This window comes from Musca autumnalis, unplaced genomic scaffold, assembly GCF_047663935.1.
Source record: "Musca autumnalis isolate F117 unplaced genomic scaffold, ASM4766393v1 scaffold_5, whole genome shotgun sequence".
Lineage (NCBI taxonomy): Eukaryota > Metazoa > Arthropoda > Insecta > Diptera > Muscidae > Musca > Musca autumnalis.
In genome coordinates, this window is record NW_027412088.1 from 127,158,692 (window position 1) to 127,169,375 (window position 10,684).

General features: G+C 30.6%; 1 long non-coding RNA gene across 1 annotated transcript; it reads right to left on the reverse strand.

Moving 5' to 3' along the window:
- Positions 1-6,308: 6,308 nt before the first annotated feature.
- LOC141405610 (uncharacterized) lies at positions 6,309-8,850 on the reverse strand. Its single transcript, XR_012413239.1, has 2 exons — positions 8,646-8,850; positions 6,309-8,562 (listed from the first exon to the last, which is right to left on the reverse strand). It is a non-coding gene; the product is annotated as an uncharacterized lncRNA (long non-coding RNA).
- Between the last annotated feature and the right edge of the window lie 1,834 nt (positions 8,851-10,684).

Below are 10,684 nucleotides of genomic sequence, written 5' to 3' on the forward strand. Positions count from 1 at the left end.
AAATAAAGTACGCTTCTGCTTGCTTCAAAATGCGTGTGGCTAGCACGAGGGATGCGATGTATCCAAAGTTGCGTGTAGAATCTGCAAGGATTTGTGTTGTATCCGAGGTTGAGTGTAGAATCTGCAAGGATCTTTTGTGTCTGAGGTGGCGTGCTGAATCTGCAAGGATCTGTTGTGAGGTGGAGTGCTGAATCTGCAAGGATCTGTTGTATCTGAGGTTGATTATAGAATCAGCAAAGATGTGCGGACACGAGGATTCGAATTTAATATACGCGACACGTTATACTTAAACCGAAACTATCACGTCGGGGTCACCAAAAAATGTTAATCTCACTAGGATCTAGTGTTAGTCCATTCAAGCACATAAACTTGAATTGGCACTTAGGATCCACTTTTTAATTGTTCCTTACAAGCACATAAACTTGAAGGAAACCGTCGAATAATAATTAAGAACAAATAGTTGGTTGTAGTACTAAAAGACGACTGACTTTCTTTATTAATAGCCTTCTTTTATAAGCTTAATTTTCTGCTGACATACTAGGTGAAGTATTATGTTTACAATAGAGGTAAATAAATGTGTATTAATGAAATTTAAAACATTGCAAAGGCTAACGAACGAATGACCGTGAAATTAAATTAAACGTTATGTTGACACTAAAGTAAGCAATGGGCAGTGAACTTAAATGAAATAAGTTTTACGTTACCAATAAAATAAGAAATGCTATGTTAGCAAACTATGCAAATAAAATTAATAATTGTAACTACATATGTATGTATGTGCTGTTGTATGTATCTTCGTATGTTCTTAACAAATAATAATAATAATGATAATAATAATAATAATAACAATAATAATAATAATAATAATAATAATAATAATAATAATAATAATAATAATAATAATAATAATAATAATAATAATAATAATAATAATAATAATAATAATAATAATAATAATAATAATAATAATAATAATAATAATAATAATAATAATAATAATAATAATAATAATAATAATAATAATAATAATAATAATAATAATAATAATAATAATAATAATAATAATAATAATAATAATAATAATAATAATAATAATAATAATAATAATAATAATAATAATAATAATAATAATAATAATAATAATAATAATAATAATAATAATAATAATAATAATAATAATAATAATAATAATAATAATAATAATAATAATAATAATAATAATAATAATAATAATAATAATAATAATAATAATAATAATAATAATAATAATAATAATAATAATAATAATAATAATAATAATAATAATAATAATAATAATAATAATAATAATAATAATAATAATAATAATAATAATAATAATAATAATAATAATAATAATAATAATAATAATAATAATAATAATAATAATAATAATAATAATAATAATAATAATAATAATAATAATAATAATAATAATAATAATAATAATAATAATAATAATAATAATAATAATAATAATAATAATAATAATAATAATAATAATAATAATAATAATAATAATAATAATAATAATAATAATAATAATAATAATAATAATAATAATAATAATAATAATAATAATAATAATAATAATAATAATAATAATAATAATAATAATAATAATAATAATAATAATAATAATAATAATAATAATAATAATAATAATAATAATAATAATAATAACATATAATAATAATAATAATAATAATAATAATAATAATAATAATAATAATAATAATAATAATAATAGTAATAATAATAATAATAATAATAATAATAATAATAATAATAATAATAATAATAATAATAATAATAATAATTGTTGGAGGAGATCGCATTTATGTTTTTTGTATTTTTTGTTGTTCCATTTATTGGGTCATTATTTGTTATTATTTATTTTAATTTAATTCAAAATTTATTATTTTTAATATGTTATTCGGCCCACCTTAATGTTTTGTTCGTTCGTCCCACCCTAATGTGTGTGTTACTTGTACTTAATCCCCTTTGTGTCGTGTCCGTTGTGACGAGAAACAACAACAACATTGCCTACATATGACTTAGGCATGTACCTGTTATTGGTTTCGTCGTCCGTTCTATGTTAAAGGGTAGCAACAACAACAACACTGTTGTCTATGCATTTTGTAGTTCTGCTTGTATGGTTTGCATACAGAGCAATAACTACTGCCCTTCGCTGTGATTTGTTTTGATTCCGTTCGTTTGATCTTTCAATTATTGATCGATCTGTTTTGAGTGTTGTCCATTGCTTCATTACATGTTTCATTGTAACTTCGTTCCCTTTTGTTGTGTGGCCCTAAAAAAGGGATAAACAAATAATCTAGTTTAGTTGATCTATGACCGGCAATCTAGTGACGCAAATAAATTGAATTTTTCGATCGAAAAACCAACCGTGTTTTTATTTAAATCGTTTTCGGGCGCAAAATAAATCTTTCTGTCATACATTTTGGCGACCGTGACAGGACGGTAGCTTTAAAATTAAAGTAAATTAGTTATTTAAACTAACTAATTGAACTATTAAATAAAGAGTGAACATTGTTTATTTCGAAGCGAAGTGCATTTCGGTACTCGTTATTGTTGTTGCTCTACATATTTGACTGTGTTGCAAAACAAATAATAATAATTTTTCGGCTTTATTTAAAACGTTTCGTCGATTAATTTTAATTGCTGCCGCCGTTAAATATTTTTGTTTTTTTTTATTTTTTTTTTATTATGATAATAGATGATAAATTTTACATTACATATTGAGTTTTCAAAATGAATAGATAAATATGTTAACATTGTAATTTACATCTATAAGTAGGCATAGCGATACTGCTGTTAGCCAATTTATATATAATCTATTTATATATGTACATATATAATACAATAGTAGTTTAGTTTTATACATAGTATTCATTTAGAATAAGGTTTCTGTATTTAAGACTTGCATTAATATAGTTAAATAAAGATATACAATTCGTGCCATTTAATATATCAATAACTTCATAATCTTCAAGAATATTTTTTCCAAAGAATCTGTTTCTAAATTGCATGTAAATTGGGCATGTTCCAATAAAATGGTATGTGTTTTCCGGTTCATTTTTATTGCAGATTGAACATAGGGGACTTGTGTTATTATTTCCAGAGAAGTTTTTGGCGTTTAAGTTAAGTAAACCGCCCCTAGCTTTGATAATCAATCCTGTCGCATATGTAGACAGATGTTTTGTTCGATTTGATATCTGATTATATTGCAAAGAAGAATATAGATCATGAAATTCTGAATTCATTGCATTATTACACATCTCGTTTCGTTCGTGATTATTCAGAGCTTCAATAATATCCTTCCAATAAATACATAGTGGTGCATTGTTATTGGTAGGAGAGTATTGGATCTTCTCACGAATGTTACACCACTCTTTTGCCCAGTAAATATTCTGGTCGATAACTTTTTCCGCAAGGATGCGTGGGAGTCTGTGTGGGTGTAATCGTAGAACTCTGTTTATATAAGAAAAATTTAATTTTAACGTTGAAATATAAAGAGTGGGAAGACCAGTTTCAAGGTGAAGCATGTAATTGGGTGTATTGTTTGGTAAATATAGCATTTTTTTAATGAAAAAGCGTAATAATTTTTCTACGCAATCATATTTTTGAAAACCCCATATTTGGGCTGCATAGAACATAATGGATCTTGAGCATGCTGTGAAGATTTTATATTTATTGGTTTTTGATATTTTAGGATGAGCTATGTATTTTGACCATGTCGAATTTATTGCCATTTTTGATGAATTGAGTTTGTTTTGTAGATGAGCATTGAATGATAGGTTGTAAGTTAATAGGACACCTAGATAGGTGTAGCGGTTGACAATTTCAATTTCCTGTCTTTCATAATGCCAGTGCAGATTCGATGTTATTCTACTACCTTTGCGGAAAACAAGAATTTTGGACTTTGACAAGTTAACCTTCAGACACCATTTGATACAGTACTGATGTAGAACATCTATCATATCTTGTAGAACAGCGGGAGAATCAGACAGAATTACTATATCATCTGCATATAGTAAAATTTTTATATTTAAGTCTCCGATATTGACTCCACCGGGTAGTACATCTGGTAGATCATTCAGGTAAAGGGAGAAGAGAGTCGGACTAAGTATACAGCCTTGTTTTACGCCGGAGTTAACATTAAATGACTTAGAAAAGTGGTTGCCATCCCATACTTTTGTCGTTGTGTTGTTATAAAGACCTTGCAGTATTTTGACTATTTTTGTTGATAGACCCATAGAAGACAGTTTGTAAAAGAGACTGTTTCTAGGTATCAAATCGAACGCTGTTGAAAAATCTACAAAAAAGCGTATGTTGGTTTGTTTATGTTTCTGTTAAGATATATAACATTTACGAGATTGAAAACATTGTCAACTGTGGAATAATCTTTCCGGAAACCGGCCTGAAACTCATTTAAAACTTGCTCTCTTGTCAACCAACTTTTTATGCGATTTAATAAAATAGAATTGAAAATTTTTGATATTGTATCCATAAGTGATAATCCACGGTAATTTGCAGCAATATTTGGATCACCTTTCTTGAATAGAGGTATTAGTATGGACTGTGTAAATGTTACAGGAATATCTTCCAGTAGGAAGATCTTATTAAAGACCCAGAGTAATTCATGTAGGAAATTTTGTGGTGCATTTTGATAAAATTTATATGGTATGCCATCTTGTCCTGGCGACTTGTTCTTCTTTAGCTTTTTAATGACATTGAGAAGCTCAATAAACTCAATTGGAGAATCCAAAAAAGGGTCTACAAAATATGGCTGACACCAGTTAATAGCTTGATCGTCGTCTTTAGTTTGCAATATTTGTTCAAAGTGACCTCTGAATTGTTCTGCGCTAAGATTACATTTAGGCGAATGAGTAGTATTTTTCATAAATTTGGATAATTTCCACCAGTCTTTACTACAATTTATAGTATCTAGCTTGCGTAGATTACTATTATAAAAATTTTGTTTTTTCTTATCACACAATGATCTGAATTTTGCTCTCGATAAGATATAACGTTTACGATTGATTAACGTACAAGATTTTGTATAACTCTTTAAGTTTTTCATAAGGACTGATCGCAATCGATAGCATTTCCAGTCAAACCATTTCTGTTTTGGAGCAAAAATGGTTTTATTTGCTTCATTTATATTAGATTGCCTAATTTTAGATGCAATGTTAGCGACCATATCATTTGCAGAGAAGGTAACAGTATTGCAAGGAGTATGTGATAGTGCTGACAAATTTTGTTTGTATTGAGATTTATACTTTTCTTTCCAGTACATTTTATGAATAGAGGAATGCTGATTTTGGATCATATGATTGTTTTTCTCAACTTCAATCACTAAATGTAGAGGCATATGATCAGAAAAAACTTGCATATCCACTTTTAAATTTGATACAAATTTCAGAAAGTTTAACGAACAAATATAATAATCTATGACAGAACTCCCCATTACGCCGCAAAAAGTAAAGTTTCCATCAGTGTCTCCTGACGTTCTGCCCTTCAAAACAACACCTCCAATGTCTTCAACAATTTGTAACAATTTTCTACCATTCGTATTGACAGTTTTGTCTTTTGACTGACGAGAGCCATTTATGTTAGATGCATAATCTTCAAGAAAATCATCTTCCAGAAACTGCTCTTCCCCAATTCTTGCATTAAGGTCGCCCATGATACAAAAATTATCTGGACTAAATTCTTTTAAAAAACGTTCAAATCTTTCTGCATCTATCTTCCATCTTGTGCAATTCAGATATGTAGGTATTAGATATACAGCGGAACCACTGAAGTTGGCTTTTATGACCGTAATACTATTGATTGTGGTGAAATCTAATTTCCATTTATTTTGTATATTCCTTTTGAAACCATACAAACATCTGTTATGTTACTAGCTGGGAGTGTAAAGGGGGAATGAGGCATACCAAGATGTCGCTGGTATACACTTGCCATTGAAGAAATTCGGCCTAGCTCAGTGGCCACTCCTGACTAGCCATAAACAAAATTGATTCATTATTAATTCGCAATCACAAACAGGATGCTTTATTTAAAGAAGAAAAATGATATGATGTTGCTGTTGCTGATATGGGTACCCCAGGTGTTTGTTGGGATACCATGCCCTCCCAATGGATTTTCTACAAAATCCCCAATGAGCCTCATCAATGATGAGGACTCCCAAAATTTGCATTGGCTGAACCCTCCTACTACTTTACCTTATAAGAATGTTCCTAAAACATATTTAGGTTTAACAATTATTTTCGGATAACAATTCACATATCAATTTATTCAAGGTATAATCGTTTATAATAAGCGGTAGTATTTCGTAGATCGTAAATTAAATCTAAAAATAAATTGTCTTATTTATAGACTAGATGGGATAAAAAAAACGATGACAAGTTAATAATACAATTTGTTTGTATGTATATACATACGTATGGAAAAGAATTAAATGAGTCTAAAATGAACAGATGTCCATCCCAGATAACTGTGCCATTGCGCACTTTTATAAAAGAAGCGAAGATAAATTTTGTAATCCTGATTACTACCTTTTTGAGCTCACGAAGGTTTCAGAATATTTTTGTTTAAATTTCAATCTAAATCCAAAAGTTTTATACTAATTGTTTTTGGGATAGACATTCACAAATCGAAGTTGAAATGGTATCAATTAAGAATAATGGGAAACGGGGTAACATGGGGGGAATATATAATCAAATTCACATCACTGTAATAAGTTTATGATCTAGAATAAATATTGATATAAATATGAGGTATGTTTGGCCTCACGGGAGTCTCCAGAACTAAAGTGGTACTAGTTCAAACGATTTTAAATTTGTAATTCCAAAATTGATACGTACTAAAATCCAAAAAAAAATGATGTTCGAATAATAATCGGGTATGAGATCAATTTATAATTGATCTTAAACAGCTTGAATTGAATGGCATAAATCGTTTTAAAAGAATGGCCCGAAATTGAAAATCATGGTGCTTAATTTTTCTAATATTCAACGATATATTTTCTATTAAATTTATAAACTTCACTATGAAAACCAAACTCGATGATAAACCAACAAGAAAAGCACAATTGCTAAATCGTACTTAAGATCTCAATTCAAAGACTGCTTTGTGATTTGGAATCCTCTATCCAAAACCTGAATCGATTCTCAAAATGGTATAAACCGAGTTAAATTTAATTGGAATTAAATTCACATCAGTATTTCTCTCCAATAACAAATCCAATTAAAACTGTTTTAAATCAATTAAAATTGATATAAATCAATTTTAATTTATTTGAAAATGATATAGATTACCATATGTTCTTTCTGTAATCGATTTCCAAAATTACATAAATAAATCTCGACTTGATTTTTGATATCGAAAATAATCACCACTTTCCATTAGGAACTTATTTTTTTAATGATTAAAATTTTAGCATTTTCCAAAACGATTTACCTTCCTATCCAAAGTTATTGCTTATGTACCAAAATACGTATAAAATTTGGAAGAAGACAAGGTAAATTGACTCATCAAAAGAATGTGCAAAAAAAGAAACGTGACTGTACACAATGGTGCGGTACACGCTTACCGTTAGTTATGGAGACGTACCGTTATAAAGAATTCGATAGTTTTATACAAAGTATACATAGAATGTGTATACACACTTATGCTAGATAATATCGCATAATACGTAATATATAATGCACCATAATTATAGAACGAGATCGGCTGTCCGTCGATTCTTATGTTGTAGAAAAACTAGTTCTCTTATTCCCCCACCTGTGGTGGAGAAATATGAGAGACTAAATGAAATCAATAATTCACACTAACTGGAAATGTGTACCGTTATAAAAACACTACTCTTGTTACTCTACTGCAATATTTGTGTTATCTCGGTACTTATCTGTAACTCCAAAATGTTTCAGGATTACTTGTCCAGAACGCTCCTTGACTATTCCTATTTGTTTTCATTCAGGTAGTGTACTGAAGTTATCATAAACTGGTGGTTGTTGTGATGTCATAGTTGATGCATTCGTGCAGCGGGACTGCTATACCATATTGTTGCTTTAAGTTGCATCACTTTTCCACAGTGATGTTGTGACGTCACTCCTCGTTTAAAACTTGGCAAAAAGGTGGTTGTGAAATGGCTATGACTTCGGATTTATGATGGTGCACGTTTAGTATATGTTGTTGGTGATGATTGGCAAGAAACACAGCAATTAATTTTGTCACACAAAAATGTAATGATTTCCGGAAAATTTTAGGCAATGACGGTGGCTACGGCTGTTATCCAATATTTGAGAGGGAATGTATGTGTGGGCAGGTGTTATTGCCGGGCAAAAAAAATATTTCCCCAATAAATTCGTTTTATGAACGCGGGTGCTTTTACAAAAAGAAAAGCCTTAAATCGGTGTTGAAATTATTTTGCACTGCACTCATGCCTAATGTGGTGGAATTTGGCGGGGAGTGCTGTACCGAATTGTTAATGCCAACCGCCATGTGCCTTTGGTCAACCTGTTGGGTAAAAGCAAAAGAATTGCACACGCCAATGTTAGTATGTCGGTTTGGCAAAACTAAAAATTCCACACTAAACTCACCCTTTTGTTGTTGGTTTTTAATTCCGCATTTATTTTAATGTTCCGTACGGAAAATATTTAATAATTATTCCCGAAGATTAGAATTATGATATTCTCGAACGGGAGCTATTCAAAATGGCGGATTTGTCCAGCAAATTCTTAATTTGCAATTTTTCCTTATTGGACGACTGGCCGGTTTGCGGGTAAAATTGAAATGAATGCATTCGCATTCGGCGTTCTTGTCATGCCCGAAGTTTGACATTTCTATTGACAGTGATGCCACATTGTCAAGAAAAATGAACGAAAATGTGTGAAGGGGAACACACGATAAGTGTGTGTGGTGTTGCACACAATCACGACGTCGTATACGCAGCGGCTTACGCCGTTGTTATACAAGGTTAACATAACAAACCCGAACACGTTGGCATAGGCCTGCCGAAGCCATACTGATTCGGGAAGTTAACCGAGGTATGCTTAGGGTGGGGAAGAACCGCGACCCTAAGATTAAGAGAACAGAAAAGTCATCAAAAAAACGAAAGCCGGGCAAATTATTTTGTTGGCACCATGTGCTGTAAATCTTTTGCGTGGTAAACGCCTATTTTCCTTCCCTGAAGGTCTTCAATTTCATATAGGGATGTTCCCATATTGAAATTCGCATACGCAACAAAACACAACCAGAATACTGAATGGTTACAACAGGTCAGGTATTTCGAAAAGAATCGAATCAAAAATCAATAAGTCCTGCAAAGTTTCTCATAAGCAGAAAAAAAAACTCAAAAATCCTGAAAGACAGAATAAATTGAGACAGTAGATTATCTAGGCTGTGGTAGATCAGGGTAAAAGTTTGTAAGTCCGGGTAAAATTAATTCGAATAATATTCGAATCAGAAAAAAAGGTCTTAGCTGGTGAAGAAAAAAAAATAGGACTTCGATAGGCTCTTCAGTCCTCTTCGCCTACCCCTATTGTTCTATGAGGTAGACTGTCAAACGTAGGAGTGATTGTTGTCAGTTAGAATTTCCTCAAAAAGTTACTCGAGGCCTCTTCAGTGTATTTTTAGATAAGCATAGAACGGCTTTCTAAAAATACACTGAGAAATCGCCAACCAGACAACAACCAGTCCTACGGAAAATGCTCCAACTCAAGGTTGAGCGCTGCCGTCCGAAGGCTCTCCAGACTAACCGCCCCTACAACCTTAAGGTACTTCAGCTGACCTCGAGTCGAACTGAAGACCAGTCTTCGGGTACAGTTAGTCCAGTTCTGTGTACACCCTGTGTGTACGTGAAAACAAACAAAAATATACTACTACTTAAAGCCTGTATATTTTAAGAGAAAGAACTAACAGTCAGTAGTTTGAGCCTATCAAACACCTCTTGCCGTCTTTTAATAGAAATAAAAAAAACAACAAATGTCTTGAGGGCGACGACCCTATGCCTCACGCAATCGGAAATAGAATGGTAACTACCACGGAAAATGTAAGCAAAGTGAATAGTAATTAACTATCACAAAGTTTTGAGAAAAAAACTGACTAAAACTGATGAACCACAGATCCAAACTAACGATCGGAAAAAATTTTTCAAAACATCCCACGACGAAACTCTATAATCAAATCTCAAACCAGAAACAGGAAAAAAATTGCCAAAAGAAACTCTTAAGTCCTTATCAGTGCAGGTGCCAGAAAAAAAATGAAAACTAATACGTCTTAAATGTGCCAACAATCGAATAAATATCAATAATTTTACTTTCAAAAATTTCCAGAAAAATTTCCAATAAATTCAGGTCAAAATTATTTCATAAAATGTATAAGGTAATTGGTAGAAGGTTAAGGTATCAGCCAAGATAAAAAAAATCAACAACAACAAACAATCTTCAACATCTCTCAAAAGCGTAGGCAAAAATTTTCCCCAAAAATTTCAATTCTAATAAATCAATATATTAAAGCATCTATAATATCGCAAATCATGCAAATGATCATAAATAATCAACTGCAGATGACAATATATTATAAAGCTTTAAAGAAAATCGAAGTATGAATTCAATAACGTAGGAGTTTTGTCACAAAA